General features: G+C 46.5%; 1 protein-coding gene across 1 annotated transcript in view; it reads right to left on the reverse strand.

Annotated features, from left to right (window-relative positions):
• The window catches only part of ABHD2 (abhydrolase domain containing 2, acylglycerol lipase), a 44,472-nt gene extending 44,278 nt beyond the window's left edge, over window positions 1-194 (reverse strand). Inside the window, exon 1 of the mRNA XM_066592806.1 lies at window positions 70-194. The gene's annotated coding sequence lies outside the window, so the exon portion shown is untranslated. The remainder of the gene's footprint in view (window positions 1-69) is intronic.
• Window positions 195-15,612: the final 15,418 nt, after the last annotated feature.

Below are 15,612 nucleotides of genomic sequence, written 5' to 3' on the forward strand. Positions count from 1 at the left end.
TGCATGCCACACAATGGGGACGCTGCAGCCCCCCGCACAGGGTCAGGCCGGAGCCGGCTCCCATCTCACCTCACGGTCCGGTATCCAGGAGGAAGCAGTCACCTCACGCCAGCTGGAGATGACATGCACAGCCCGCCGCCGCTGCCGCCTCCCCACAACACCTTCCACCTCTCAGACCCCTGACAACAGTTACTTCCCTAACAACGCAGCTGCTGCCGTCTCTTTCAAGCCATTGGAGGAAATCCCTGTCAATCACAGGCGTCCGTCTCCGGTTGGTCAATGGCTGCAGCGATTTCTATTGGCTGAGCGCTTCACGCTGCTCCGGAGCCGGCTGCATGTGAGTCATTAAGGGGAACACGAGATCTGCTCGCTGATTGGCTGAGGAAGCTGTCCATCATGTGTCTTACGTAATGTAAACCCGGTGGATGAAGAGTGAGGTGTGGACGGGGTGAGAGGCTAAAGCCTAGAGGGTTGCAGGGAGCGGGGTGTGCGGGAGGAGATGGCCTGGCGCTTGCTAGAAAGTGCTGTTGTACTGAGCTAAAGGTGTAGGGGAAGAGGGGCAGCCCCAGGTGAATCACAGCTGCCAGTACTGGTGTGCCTGGCCTAGGGGGCCATGCTGTGTCTTGACTGGGGGGGACTCTAGGTGCATTGGGGTGCCTGGCCCAGCGTGCAATGCTGTGCCTGGCCTGGGGGGCCTCTGGGTGCATTTGGAGGGGGGTGAAGGTTGGCTTCTGGGTGCATTTGGGAGGGCCTGGCTCTAAGGTGCAATGCTCTGGGGACACTCGAATGCCAAGTGGGAAGTCTGCACCAAAACCCCCTTGTGTATCCTGTCCAGATGGGCCTTCCTTCTGCCCTGAGCCGCCCCCTCCTGCAGTGTATATGCCACAGTGCTGGCTCTCCCCCCACCATATGGTGGTAGTACAGGCAGCCACTTCTTGTATTCCAACTGGGGAGGCAAAATTAGCAGACTGGTGTAAAGCCCAAACCCCACTTTTAAACCTCAGTGATGGCCACACGTTCCTGTACTTCTGCTGGCTTCCTATGCGCTATGACTGCCTTGTTACTGGTGGGGGTATTTGGCTTGAAGAGGCTGAGAACCGCTGGCCTAGCTGTATCTAACCAGCGCTGCGGAATAAGTTGGCCCTATACAATAAAGATTATCTAACGCTCCTCTTCTACTTTCTCCACTACAGATATGGCGTGCGCGCTCGCAATAAACAGACGATGGACTGAAGAGACAACCGGGAAGCGGCCATGTCCTCCTAGTATACAGTAGTGACCACGTGTCCTCCAGAGGTCCGTCCCTCATGGGATAATGTGCTACGGCACACATTAGTGATTGGCACAGCCGTGGCACCTCCATGGTTATCTGTATGTATGATGTAACGGGCAGCGCTCTGTAAGAGCTTCCAGCTGGTTTCTGTAGCTCATGGCGAGTGATGAGTGATTATTGATGAGGCGCTGCTGCCCACCTCTTCTCCATCACTGACCGCTTTCTAGAGATTACATGGCGTACTGAGAAAACGGTCAATGGTGGATGGGCGGGGCTAGCGGCACCACATGACTAGACTGGACTCCTCCCTTACTGGCCGCTGTGGGAACAACCTGTAAGTTCTTAAACTGCTGCACGGTTTTAAAATCCCCCTCCCTCCCAACTTGCTCTTTATTTCCACTTCTTTTGAATGGCGTCCTATACCTAAGTGATGTTTTCCCGCATCGCTGTGTGGGAAATGGGTCGCTGCATGTCCTATCTCTGTGTTCCACAGAACGCATCACCCACTGTCTGTAATGGGACAGGAAAAAAGTCACCACTTTTTTTTAACTTGTAATCTATATTTATGGCATTAAATATTGTCCTAATTATAATGACCTGTAGAATAAAGGTAACACCAGATTCGCAAGACGCAGTAAATGGGACCCGTTGACTTCAATGGGTTTGTTCACAGGCATGAATTTTGCGTGCATAACTCTATTGCGCAAAAAAAAATTAGTGTTCTATTTTCCTGCATGTTTGTGCAGGGAAGCAAAATACAGATAGTCCCCTACTTGCGAACGTTCAATTTACAAATTTTGCAAGATATGAACAGTCTGTTCTGCACAGTATGATGTCATGCTATGGCATTACATCATACTGTGCAGGGACCGGGCAGGCTTCTATCAAGCCTGATAGAAGCCTGTTCAGTCAGATCGCGGGACACAGTGCGGTTGCTAGGCAGCCAGGGGCCTTCTGAAAGGCCCCAGGGCTGCCTATGCAGAGCGCCTAGCAAGCCGTGCGCTTGATGGGCACTCTGCATAGGCAGCCCTGGGGCCTTTCAGGAGGTCCCCGGCTGCCTAGCAACCACACAGCGTCCCGCGATCTCATCGTGGGACGCTGTACGGGCCCCCTGAACGTCGGGTCCAGGCTGTTTCTTACAGCGGGCACCCGGCGGCAGCAGTTCCGACGAGCCGCGCCGCTCGTCGGAACTGTTAACACTTTAAATACCGCTGTCAGAGCGGTATTTAAAGTGTTAACAGTTCCGATGAGCGGCGCGGCTCGTCGGAACTGCTGCCGCCGGGTGCCCGCTGTAAGAACAGCCGGCACCCGACGTTGTATGGAGCGGGATCCACCCGCGGTCCCGTTCCATAGCATTTGTTCGGACTTGCGAACAGGTTCCTGGAACGGAACCTGTTCGCAAGTCGGGGGCTAACTGTATAAGGTACTAATTACACTAGTTTTCAATGGCTAGCCTTTTCAATGGCTGAGGGGGTTTTGCATGTCTTTGCTTTTATTTTTACTGGATTTTGGATACAAAAAAAAAAAACAGGAGAGGGACGTGCAAAAACGTAACGACCAATGCGCATAATCCATGTTAATCTGGCTTTAGAAAGGTTTTAGGTTTTACCATTTTTTTTCTACAATATAAACACTGCTTTAAAAAAAAAAAAAAAAGCGTGGTTTCGCATTCTAGACACAGTATTTTTATTTTGCGGGTGCCGGAGCGCTCAGGCCTATTTTGTGGGACCTCTTGTAGTTTTTATTATCATTTTGAAATGTTTGTGTATAAATGATATAATATACACTTTTGTATTCATATTTCAGGGAAGCTATTTTGAAATCGCTGAGAAGGTTCCTCATAAAATATAACCTTTTTTTCATTTAATGAAGAGTTGGGTAACTGTGAACAGACAGCCCCGTGTCATGGAGCCCTATTAAACGTGTGATTGGATACCACACCTGAACCAGTTTAAATAACAAAACTCATCAAATTAGAGTTTGATTCACATGGGCGTTGGCGGGTTTTTTTTACATTCGCCTGCTGGCGACATAAAAACACGTGAACGGGCGGACCAATGTTAACGTTTGTGTGCCTGCTCAGATGGCCCTGGCCCGCTGAGGCAGCAATGCCCTTGGGCAGCGGGAGACAGTTTAGCTCTGCAAAGCGCCCTACCCCTTGCTTTCTCTTGGCAAGGGGAGGAGGCAGGATGGGGCAGGAGCTAGTGTGCTAAGCTCACACTAATTGCCGTAGCGAGCAATGGAAGGGGGTGGCCTGGGAGTTGAATTTAGCTCCCCCTCACCTCCACCCTGTTCCATTGCAAACAGATGGCAAAGGGCAGAGAGAAGGGGGAGGAAGTTTAGCAGTCACACTGCTAAACTCCCTCCCTTCTCTGGAAGCTGTCATAGGCTCCCACAGGAGTCTATGCAGCCACTGGTGGTGGCGGTGTAAAAGCACCTGGCCGAAATGTGCCGTCACGGCCAGGCGCTTTTACGCCACAGAAATATGCCCATGTGCACTGATGCATTGGGTATTAGTGTATCTTGACGCCACCAGCAAGTGCTGGTGGAGTCATGATTGACAGGGGTGGTGACGCCCCCTGAAAGTGATGGGCTGGAGAGGTGGTTACCCGCAGGTCCTGGCAGCCCACTAATGTTAGCGTACAGCTGCCTGGATTAATAAAGGAGACAGCGGCTCCCTTACGCCGGCATCCCCCTGAGTGCTAAAGCCCAGAGCGGGGTTGGCAGCAGGGAGGCTAAACCACGGAAGCACCTGCGCCGTGGACATAAGTGCCGGAGGAGAGCGACAGCTGCCAGAGGCGGCGTCCGGCCAGTAAGTGCAGCCGCACATGGGTGTACACCGGCCACTGCACCCCGGGGTCTGCTCTGACAGCACAGCTGCACAGTGCTTAACAGCAGGGACGGGTGAGTTGCAGCAGCCGAGTTCAGCCACTGGTGACTGCCTCCTTCCTTCAGTGCGGATTGCACTCCGGGTTGTACTCAGTGCTGGCAGCCGCGCAGTGAACCACAGAGGGGACAACACACGTATACATACAATATCCTGCAACTGCAAGACATGGGAGCAGCCAATCACACCGCCGCCCTCTGGGGACAGCGGTCAGAATAGATGCACTTCGCTCTCCAAACAGCCTAATGCGTGCAGTGACTACATTGGCCCGACAGCAAAGTCCTCTGCAGCACGATGGTAAAAGACCTTCAAGAACCTTGACGAATACAGCCAATCAGGAACTAGGGGTGTGACGGGCATAGCCCTGCTAAACCCCTAGATTCCTGGTGGCATCAAGGTACACTAATACCAATGCATTGTACGTTAATGCATCAGAGGGGTAGCCTATGTTGGCCGGGTGTGACTCCAGCCGTAGGCTGAGTGCGTAGAGCAATGAACAAGATATAATGTTCCAGTCAGCTAAAGTGTGGTGGGGGAAAACCTGACAGAAATGAGCAGGACCAAAATGCTGTATTGCTCACAAATGGTCATCAAAGACACCAGAACCTCATAAAGCAGTGTTCCCAAAACTCCAGTCCTCAGGGACCGCCAACAAGTCATGTTTTCAGGATTTCCTCAGTATTGCACAGGTGATGTAATTATTGTCGGTGCCTCAGACATTGCCACAGGTGTTCTTACCATAGGATATGTTGAAAACATGACCTGTTGGTGGTCCCCGAGGACTGGAGTTGGCGACCCCTGCCATAAAGCAACCTAATTTGTTGCTGATCTAGAAGAACAGTGGGAATGTGTCCTCTTTGCTGCACAGTGACGGGAGCACCTTGTCATGTAACAATGGCAGATACCTCGTAGTAGTAAGGTTACCATCGATGATAAATGGGGCCCACTATCTTCGTACCCCATACACCTCACCATGACTACCTGTGCGCAACCATCTTGGGCCACTTTCACACGGCCGAGAAACTTGCATGAGATTAGTGCATTGCATTCTTTTGAATGGAGTCTTATACATGAGTGATGTTTTCTGTGGTGTGGGAATAGGATGTGCCTCTATTGATTTCTTCACGTTTCGTGGTACGCAATGCTCATTGATCTCAATGGGATCTTTAATTTATTGTATGGCTGTCGCACGCCGTGCAATATGAGGTTTCCCATTGAAATTAATGGGAAAAACTTCTGATCTTCTCTCACATGGGAAACTTGCTCGAGGAGGATCAGAATTTCACAGATGCGATGCGTTTTTGCATAAAAATTGCCTTGCAGCCGCCGGTAAATTGCATGTTAACGAGCGTGATATCATGCCAAAAAACTCGCTCACCCGTGTGTCGGTAGCCTTGGAGTGATCTTTTCAGTGTGGGTTTGCGTCGGACCAGTAGCAAAGGTTTTTTGATCACCTCCCCGTCTGCAATTACTGTGGCACCCATTTTTGCTAATTCGACATGGCGATCAGGATCCTCTTCATTGAGCGGATGCAGCAACTCAATCTTATACGGTGCCATCTGTGTGTAGCCAGTATCTGCCCAATGTTTCGATTCAACCCACTGTCCTGTGCCAGACACTGGGTGCTACGGTGTGGGCTCTTGCAGAAGGACAGCCATTGTTGTTGCGTCATCTGGGGCAGTTTTGTTATGTCCCATACCGAATTTTTTTGCAATTTACCAGCTGTCACAAGGCGAATGGGCGGACTGTTAAGATGTTGGCCATTGAAATCCGCTGCAATGAGGTGGGTACTCTCCTGAGATCAGCACGATTTCTGTCCTGTCGTCCCATGTTCATCGCGCAGCCATAGGTGTCTGTAACAAAGAGAAAATTGATGATAATTTTGGTAGGAATAAAGCTACTTCACATTTTAAGCACCAATTTGAATTCCTCATCGAATTCTCTATCGGATACATATGTTATATGCACACCTCCCCATATAAAAACATTGACTTGGTTCCAAGATGGTGTTTTTCAAAATGGCTGGACACAGACCCTCACAGATTTTTCCCCTTAGCAACATGCAGGATGGCGTTCCTAACCGCTGTTTTCCAGTGATTCCAGTGTTTCCATACTTATGGATCACCCTGTATATAAAAGATGTCCACAATGTCAGAATGGCATCAGGAACTGTCCCACATCGCGCCGAACACTCCAGAGATACTGATACATTTCTGTCGGTGTGTCAACCATGGATTGATTTCGAATCATCACTGGAGTTCCACAACCTACTTTCTTAAGACTCGGGTCATCCAGCATCCTTTGCTAGAAGAGAGGGGTTTCTATCTTGAATCCCCTGCCACCCCAAAAACCCACACCCTCCCCTGCAGGATCCGCAGGAATACCGAGCGGGCTGTGATTTCTCCCTGCACATGTGATCTGCACGCTGGGGGAAAAAAAATCGCATCAGCGCGCTCAGTATCTGACTTGCATACACTAGTGCATCCCTATGGGCGGTTTGACTGGCGGATCTCCCACAAATCAGATCTGCCTGTGGACATTGGGCCTAAGGCTGAGTTCACATGGGAGCTGGTTTGAAGCGGAATATCAGCAGTGGAAAGCCTGCCTCCAACCCCTCACCAAAACAATGGGGAAACGCTTGCCGATCCTCCGGTGCACCTGAAAGCCGTACTGGAGGATCGCTAAATTACTGAAATGATGGGTGGCCTTTGACATAAGATGCCTTCCATTGCAGTGAGAACGCGTGATATCGCTCTCATGTAGGTAGTCTAAGAGGTGGATTCCGCAGCGGGAACGGCAATAACATTCACATGCTATAGAATTGAATTTCATGCCGCCTGTCAATTACCACGTGGGTTTTGAGCAGATTATTTCTGCCTCTTGTGGATGAAATTTGCAAAATCTTCTCCACTTTGCTGATACTGTAAATACAGCTGACTTTGCAGGCGGAGGGTCCGCATGGAACCTCTGCAGCAAATCCCACCCGTCTGGACTTGCCCATGTGAATGTACCCTCAGGGGGACATTTCTCGTGATTGTGATATGGATGTAGCTCTTACATTAAATGTGTTCATTCACACAGGTAAGTTTCTAATGAGAGTACTGCAGAGGTTACAGGGACATTCTAGATATGTGCGGAGTGCAGGTTACTGTAACAGATTAGTAGCAGTCAGTCTGTCATTTGGATTTATGCTTTGTATTGAAGCACACATGTATAGTTACGAAATTACCATTGACCGTTGAACTGACAAGTGTTGGCCTGACCTTTACCTGTATGGTGCAGCCTTGCTTAATGTGTTCAGATGAGTCAACTGCACTGAATCATATATTCACATAGGGTAAAGAACGTCTGTGGCGTTAGTGTTTATGAGCCACAGCGGGAAAGAGTAATGCAGTAGTGCCACCTACTAGGTTGGCAGGTGACATAACTGCAGTGCAAGTGTGTAACAAGTTACTGAAAGTAAAATGTGACATTTATGTCAATACTACATGCAATAATAACTTAGGCCGGCTGTCCACGGGCGGTGCGATACACCACTTTGGATTTCAGCCGCCGGAGAGCACTTTGCCTTCACGATTTTCCGCGATCAACTTATCTATACTGATAGGTGCATTGCGGCATGCCACAATTTTTAGACGCAAGCAATTTTCCACTGGTGTACATCGGGCTGCGCTTTCCATAGTTATCCTGTGAATTATCGCCACGGGTAGCGCAGTGACATATCGCCCGTGGACAGGAGGCCTACATGTTGTTCTAAATGTAGTACAACACAGCATTCTAGAAAAAGCTGCATGCAATGTCTGCAAAATAATCATATGCAATTTGATGTAGACTTTTTTTTTTTACTGGATTGTAGCCATCTTCTGGTATTTTTCTCCATTTTTTTGATTTAATGGGAAAATGGGTTTACAATATAAATATTTTTTAAGTAATAACTAAAAATAAAAAAACTCACTTTTTTTTCTTAGTTCACTATGGGGACTTGAACTTGTAGTTGCCAGATCACGTATACTGCAATACTTAGCATTGCAGTTTATTGTATTTCTGCAGTCATTCTATTAAGACGTTATTAAGGTGTGCCTAAGGGTGCCTTCACACTTGCGAGAAAATCACACGTTTTTTGAGCAACATGAGAGCGAGTGAAAACGCAGAATTATGAAGCAATGATTTTCAATAGTTTCCTTCACATTTGCGATGTTTTCACTCAAGCAATGTTGCGCGAGAAAAAAAATCACAGCGTGCCCTATCTTTTGCATTTTTTAAATCTTTTTTAATATCTCCCCTGTGGAGCTTCATTTTTATTGCATTGCAAAGTACAAACTTGCATTTTTCCTGCGCTTAGTTTTTAAAACTATAAAGTCCTATTGACTTTTGTGCTAAAAAAACACGAGAAAATCGCAAGTGGCAGGGAAGTCTTTGTGAGAAAAAGCAACGCTGACGCTCAAAAATTGTGGGGAAAAAGTTGCGATTTTTGATGTGACTTTCTCATGGAGATATCGTGATCGCCAGTGTGAAGGAGCCCTAAATAAACAGAAATACATAACAGTTCTAGGGCCTTTCATGAAACCCTAAGCGAACCTTGCGATCTCATCGTGTTGGGGTGGGGGTTTCGTGTAAGACATTTATATGCTGCTTTCAGAATGAACAGTGGCTTTTAAATGGTTAAAGGGGCTGTCCCGCGAAAGCAAGTGGGGTTATACACTTCTGTATGGCCATATTAATGCACTTTGTAATATACATCGTGCATTAATTATGAGCCATACAGAAGTTATTCACTTACCTGTTCCGTTGCTGGCGTCCTCGTCTCCATGGTGCCGTCTAATTTCAGCGTCTAATCGCCCGATTAGACGCGCTTGAGCAGTCCGGTCTTCTCCCTGGTGAATGGGGCCGCTCGTGCCGGAGAGCTGATCCTCGTAGCTCCGCCCCGTCACGTGTGCCGATTCCAGCCAATCAGGAGGCTGGAATCGGCAATGGACCGCACAGAGCCCACGGTGCACCATGGGAGAAGACCCGCGGTGCATCGTGGGTGAAGATCCCGGCGGCCATCTTAGTAAGGTAAGGAAGAAGTCGCCGCAGCGCGGTGATTCGGGTAAGTACTAAACGGGTTTTTTTTTTAACACATGCATTGGGTTTGTCTCGTGCCGAACGGGGGGCCTATTGAATAAAAAAAAAAACCGTTTCGGCGCGGGACAACCCCTTTAACAGACATGAGTGGAATTCTCCCTGATCACGGCTGCTGTGACCTGATGTCGGCTGACCCCCTCTATGTATGGAACATGCTTGGCTCACGCTCCACTGAGAAGCCCCTTTGAAATCAATGGAAGTATTTTTCGGCGGGTGTTTGAAAGACCGCAAAAAAAAACAAAACCGCTTGTGTGAGAGCGGCCTTAGGAAGTTGTGGCTAGCCATGCATATTCCTGCCAGGGCGTCTATAAAAAGAAATGGTCTTGTATATGAATGGGCTAGATCTAGCAGACTAGGACTTTCTGATATTTAGTACCTCTCCACTTTAGCACATAGTGCTGGCTCCCAATTGGGGTACCTCCCCCTGACATCTATTGGTCTTAATATAATGTTTGGACAGGGATTGTCAGGATAGGCAAACCCCTTTAAGAAATTGGCATTCCCCCATTATATCAATGTTTCTATAAGGTAACAAGAAATGAGAACTATAAGGACTCGCTTACATAGGTGTATGAGCCCTGCATTCAGTCGGGGGGGGGGGGGGGGGGTAGAGATTAACTTGGGATGGTGCCTGGACACCAAGCTTTCAAATATGCAAAGAACTGATACAAACGCCAGTGTTTTTCTGTGATACGGGATGAATTCCTTTTATTGAAAACTTCTGTAGAACAGTCCAACAAACTTGGCTAGGGGTAAGTGGATTAGAAGGTTGGCAGGTATTACCTGACAGACGCTCCTTTACAACTACAATATGAAACAAATAATTGTAAGAAGTTTGTAGCGGAATGTTCTAGCAAACGCCGATAAGCTCAGCCTTGAAGCTAAAATACAAATGGGAAGCTTATGACTGAAGGCCATGAGAAACAAATTACTGGAAACTCCGCTGAGTGCACCAGAATGAGGAAGAACAAGCCTGCATTCACTTCTAGGGCAAAGGGATGTGGCAATTAATGCAGGGAGGGAAGAAGATGCCCCCCTACAGTGCTCTGCTAATGAGGCACAATACACATAGGATGCACAAGCAGGATTATATACTACTGGATGCTGTAAAGCTGGATGGCATTCGGTCACACCGTGCTTCTGGCACTGAATGGTGTGTGTGGGCAGGGGCAGATTTACAGAAATTGTTGCCTGGATAACAAGCAAAATAAAACCACCTAGTTTTTTTTTGTTTTAAGTAATGTCATCCCAGGTAGTTGCGTTATGCTTCCATATAGTGTATATAGTATGCCATATACAGTTTAGCTCACATAATACCACCGTATAGTCCCCAAATGATACACAATATTAAAGTTAAATTCCCTTAAAAGGCCCACATTATGCTACAATGGAACGCCATATATTGGTGGTATTTATGGGTAGCTTTAGTTTGATCATAGAGCTAACATCTTTGGGCCCCCATAAGAAATGGGGATCCTAAACAATTTCCCATTTAGCACCCCCCTATAATAGGCCGTTGTGTAGGATGACAATAAATGCAGGATAGATGAAAACCACAGGTGTGGTATCGGTAGCTGGATGGCACAATAATACTTTGTGCTGAGCATGGTGGTATGGCAGCACGCACCAACTAGGATGCTTGTGTGCCCCACTATACGAATATACTGTAGTAATTATTGATACCAGCAAAAGCAAAGAGGACCTTGGTGGTGAAATGTAAAAATGGCTTGCCCTCTGGTTAAAATGGCTCTGCATTATCGTTGATGTGTCAGAAGATTAATTTTAAGGTGACTCTCCTCTTTTAAATGTGCAAATAAATAATGTCATTCCCAATCAACAGGATAGAGGATAACATTCTGATTGGTGGGGATCGGACTTCTGGTATTCCCATTGATCCCAGGGAAGGGGGTTCTGAAGGCTCCTGTATGAATGGAGCATAGGTTGCACATGTGCACCAGCATGCCATTCATTTCAATGAGAGTATCAGGATTTGCAGAGTACAAGCGCTCCGCTATGTATTCTGTCTGGCCCAAATGCTGGGAGGAAATGGAAGCTTACACTACTCTTAATGTATTCATGGCAGTTTTATGCATACAGACGTGTCAGAAAATGTGAAACAAAGGCTAAAAACTGTAAGGGCCCCTATACATGACTGCATGCACATTCACGTGGGTGGAATTTTTTTTTGCATTCCCAACCATATGCCCCAGTAATTTCCGCGTCAAAATCTGTGTAGAATGAAAATGGCTTAGTTCTACTCGCAATTCCGCATCAAAATCTGCAATAAGCCTGGCGGATTACGGTGTGGATTTGCAGTGCGGAATGCAGAAAAATTCAGCCCATGTGAAAGGGCCCTTTAGCAGCTTCTTGGAATTTGTTGAAACCGTCATGCCAGCTTTCATAAATATTTAATTTTTACAGTTTCTAATTCGCAGCATTTATTCAACTCTATGGCGGAACTGTAGCAAAACATTTTTAAAAGGGAAAGCATTGAGTTTATTGGTTTTCATAAGAAATGACTCCACTTTTCCTTGCAGTTTCAATAAACTTCCCTCCATGTTTCGGCTGAATGCTGTATTTAAGAAGTTGCCATGAGCAACAGTTCCAGTTCACCTCTGCAGTTCTGATAACTCTCCACTAACACATGTAGGGGTAACTTCAGTGCCTTACACATCATTCTGTATCATAGCTTCTTCTAGCTGATATGACTCCTTATTTCCTCTGTTTTGTGCCCAGCTTATTATTGCTTCCCGCTTACAAGACCGTGCCAAAGAAAGCCACAATTTCCAAGGCATAACCGCAATAAGAGCAGGCATGAACTGTGAGTCACAGAAAGTAACCAGTAAGGAGAAGAGGGAAAGCATATGGAAATAATCCTCAACAAACTTCTGACTCTGAAACCAAACGAAGTGAATAGCAGCTCCAAAAATGTTTAAAAATATTTAGCATTATGCCTATTATATTGCACATGTATTACATATACAATATCTCTGTGTATTGAAGCATACCATATATGCTTTTGCAGCAGGTTTGCAATAAGGAGTCTGGCATAGGCTGATTTGCTTCTGGCTGAGAGGCAGTAGAAACAAACCCCGCTGCTCTGAATTTTCCTTGAGTCCTGTTTCTTTTTGTAACTTCCTTTTCCTTTCTGACATGCCAACTAAAGTAAAGGTAGGAAGAAAACCGGGGTGTGAGACCGTCAAGATCTACTAGATTTCTACAAAACTGCTTCTGGAGACTGCTGCAGACAAGTGGGTTCGGGTGGATTCACATGTGCGTTCGGGATTCCACTTTCCTGCTCAATTCGGGGAGCAAGAAAGGAGAATCCCCACGGCCAAATGGATCTGTCGAACAATGCCGGACGGACTCCATTGACTATAATTGGGTCCGCTTGCTTTTCACCCGGCTTTTGGACGGATGATAAAATGCTGCACGCAGAGCTTTTTCTTCCCGTGTTTTCAGCTGGATCTGCGACAGAACCTCCAGCCGGATGTTCTCACACAGATATGAAACTGACCTTAAAATTAGCTTGCTGTGTTTTAGGTTTACATTTCTTTATTTTTTTAATGTTTTTATTTTTTAGTCTTCTGTATCCAAGTTAAAGGGGTATTCTGGGCTTCCCGCCCTGATGACCTATTCCCTGTCACAGCAGTAGGCAGGACATACATCATCAGTGGTCAGAGGAAGCAGGGCGAACGCCAGCTTCACTTCCACAGAAATCAATGGGAGCGCTGTGCTGCCCCTATACTTCCTGCTTAGGATCATGGTCAGCATGTCATATTCCATCCTCAGCAGGGAGTACAAGGGCAGCATGGCGGGCCTATAGATTTTAATGGAAGTGAAGCCAGTGCTCCTGCTATCTTTTGACTACCGATGATGCATGTCCTGCCTGCTGCAATGACAGTGGGGCAGATGGTCAGTTGATAGACAAGGATCCCAAGTAGCGGCCCACGGTTCATCGCCTACTGATGACCTATCCCGGGAATTGGTCATAGGTGAAAACAGCCTGGAATACTCCGTTATATCTATTCTGAATGCAGCAGCCATGTGCCTCTTTTTGTTCACCTGCTTCACCAGTGCTCATCCAGTTTCAAGGAGTATTCCCATCAGAGTAGGCCATAAAAAGTATGATGGGTGTAGGTGTCTCCTTGGGGACCAGCAACTCTGCAGCGCTGTGGCCCACTGCACCCAGCCTGGCTTGAGTGGCCACTGCAGCTCCACTTAACATTAGAACCACTTTGATTTATTTATTTATTTTAGTCATAAATGACTCCCATGGCGGTACCAGTATTAACGAGATTGTCTAGCTGCCAGACAAATTAGACAAGTATAGCCTTAAATGTGTTAAAATAATAAAAGGTAGAGTTACCCATCCTCTGTCCTGGCGCTGCAGCATGTCTTTGCACACGCGTGCTAAACGCAGAGAATAAAAACCATTGATTTCAATGAGTTCGTTCTCATAAGCCTGTTTTGAGCACGCAAAGAAAATATGACCTGCTCTATATTTTTCTTCGTTTTGCACAGCAAAAGTGCCATAGAAGTCTATGGCCGGTGTGAAAATATGCACAGAGAAGGGTGTGACACTGCGCAAAATGTAGGAAAAAGAAGAAAGTGGGACCTTGTTAGGCTTAAATAGTCATTATATTCCATGGAAAGGGTGTGTCGTGCGCATGTGGACTGGCCTTGTGTGCACAAAAATTACAGTGATCTGTTCAGACACGCACAACACCCTGATTATAGTCTTCTTCTAACCTTGTTGATGCGCAAATACGCTGTGCTGCAGCAAGCATATTTGTGAGTATGCACACCCCCATCCCCAAACTATCTGGGCAATCCCCGACACACAAAATTTCAGGCGTGCTCTAAAAATGCACCTCTTAAGGGAGGCGTACCGTATCCTCCTAAACCAAACCCCTCTCTAGTTCACCTGATAACATGCTCCCTGTCCTGGTAACTGCAAACCCTGCTAGCCGCCGTCAGCCCCCTGCAATCATACTGATACCATCCCACACCCTGCACCTCGCCATACTGTGCACATCTCCAGCCCCTTTACCTTCTGTATCACCCCATTATCTGTAGTATGTAAGCTCGTTGGAGCAGGACCCTCACCCCTATTGTTTCCATCAATTGATTACTATGTAACTGTGGTTTTTGTATTTTTGTTTCTTGCATCTTTTCTCCTCTGTCTTGTAAGCGCTGCAGAATAAGTTGGCGCTATATAAATAAAGATTATTATTTTTATATGCTCGTGTGATGCCGTCCTTATGTATACTAATCTGTTTAGAAAAGATGGTTGGACCATTGTACAGAACAAACACCTGTTGTGCCCTTCCTGTTTTCAGACGGTCCGTAAGCTCTTGCAAGCAGAGCCCTCACTCCTCTCATTCAAATAGTTTATTGGGTTAATATTGTTTATAATGTCTGATCTTGTCTCTATATTTACCTTCCTATATGTAAGGCCTCATGTCCATGGCATGCACGGATTCTGCATGCAGATTTCTGCAGTATATTGCGAGTGATTGCAGATGTGATTTTTACTTTTTTTTTAACCCCTTCCCACTTCAGGACGTACAGTTACATCATGCAGGGTTGGGGTATATAGGAAGAGAGATCGCGGGGTGACCTCTCATTATACAGCGCGGGCGCTAGCTGTTTATTACATCTGACACTGTAGGCAACAGCTGCAATCAGCCGCATGACTGATTGGCACTATTAACCCTTTAAATGCCGCTGTCAATTCTGACAGCGACATTTAAATCACCCCCAAATGATATTCGGGGGTCCTGTACGGCCCCCTTGTGATGAAATTGTCTTCTGAAAGGCCCCAGAGCTGTTTTAGCATACTGCCTATCAAGCCATCCCCGTGGGATGGCTTGATAGACTGCCTGCCCAAGCGCAGTATGATGTAATGCTATGGCAGTATGATGTAATGCTAAGCAATCAAAGCATTGCAAGTTGTGGTCCCTCAGGAGGACTAAAAAAGAAAGTAAAAATAAGATCAATAAAGTTTTACTAATTGTATAAAAAAAAGTGATAAAAATTTAAATCAGCCCGCCCCCTTTTGCCATATCTGTAAAAAAAAGAATAAAATCATAAAACAGAAATACATATTTGGTGTCGCTGCATCTGTAAAAGTTTGATCTATCAAAGTAACGCATTATTTACCATCAACGATAGAAATGCACTTTTTTGGTCACCCTGTCTCCCAGAAAAAATGCAATAAAAAGCTATCAGAAAGTCATATGTATTCCAAAATCTTACCAACGTAAACAACAGGATGTCTCACAAAAAATGAGCCCTCTTACAGCTAAGTCTGTGGAAAAATAAA

This window comes from Eleutherodactylus coqui, chromosome 2, assembly GCF_035609145.1.
Source record: "Eleutherodactylus coqui strain aEleCoq1 chromosome 2, aEleCoq1.hap1, whole genome shotgun sequence".
Lineage (NCBI taxonomy): Eukaryota > Metazoa > Chordata > Amphibia > Anura > Eleutherodactylidae > Eleutherodactylus > Eleutherodactylus coqui.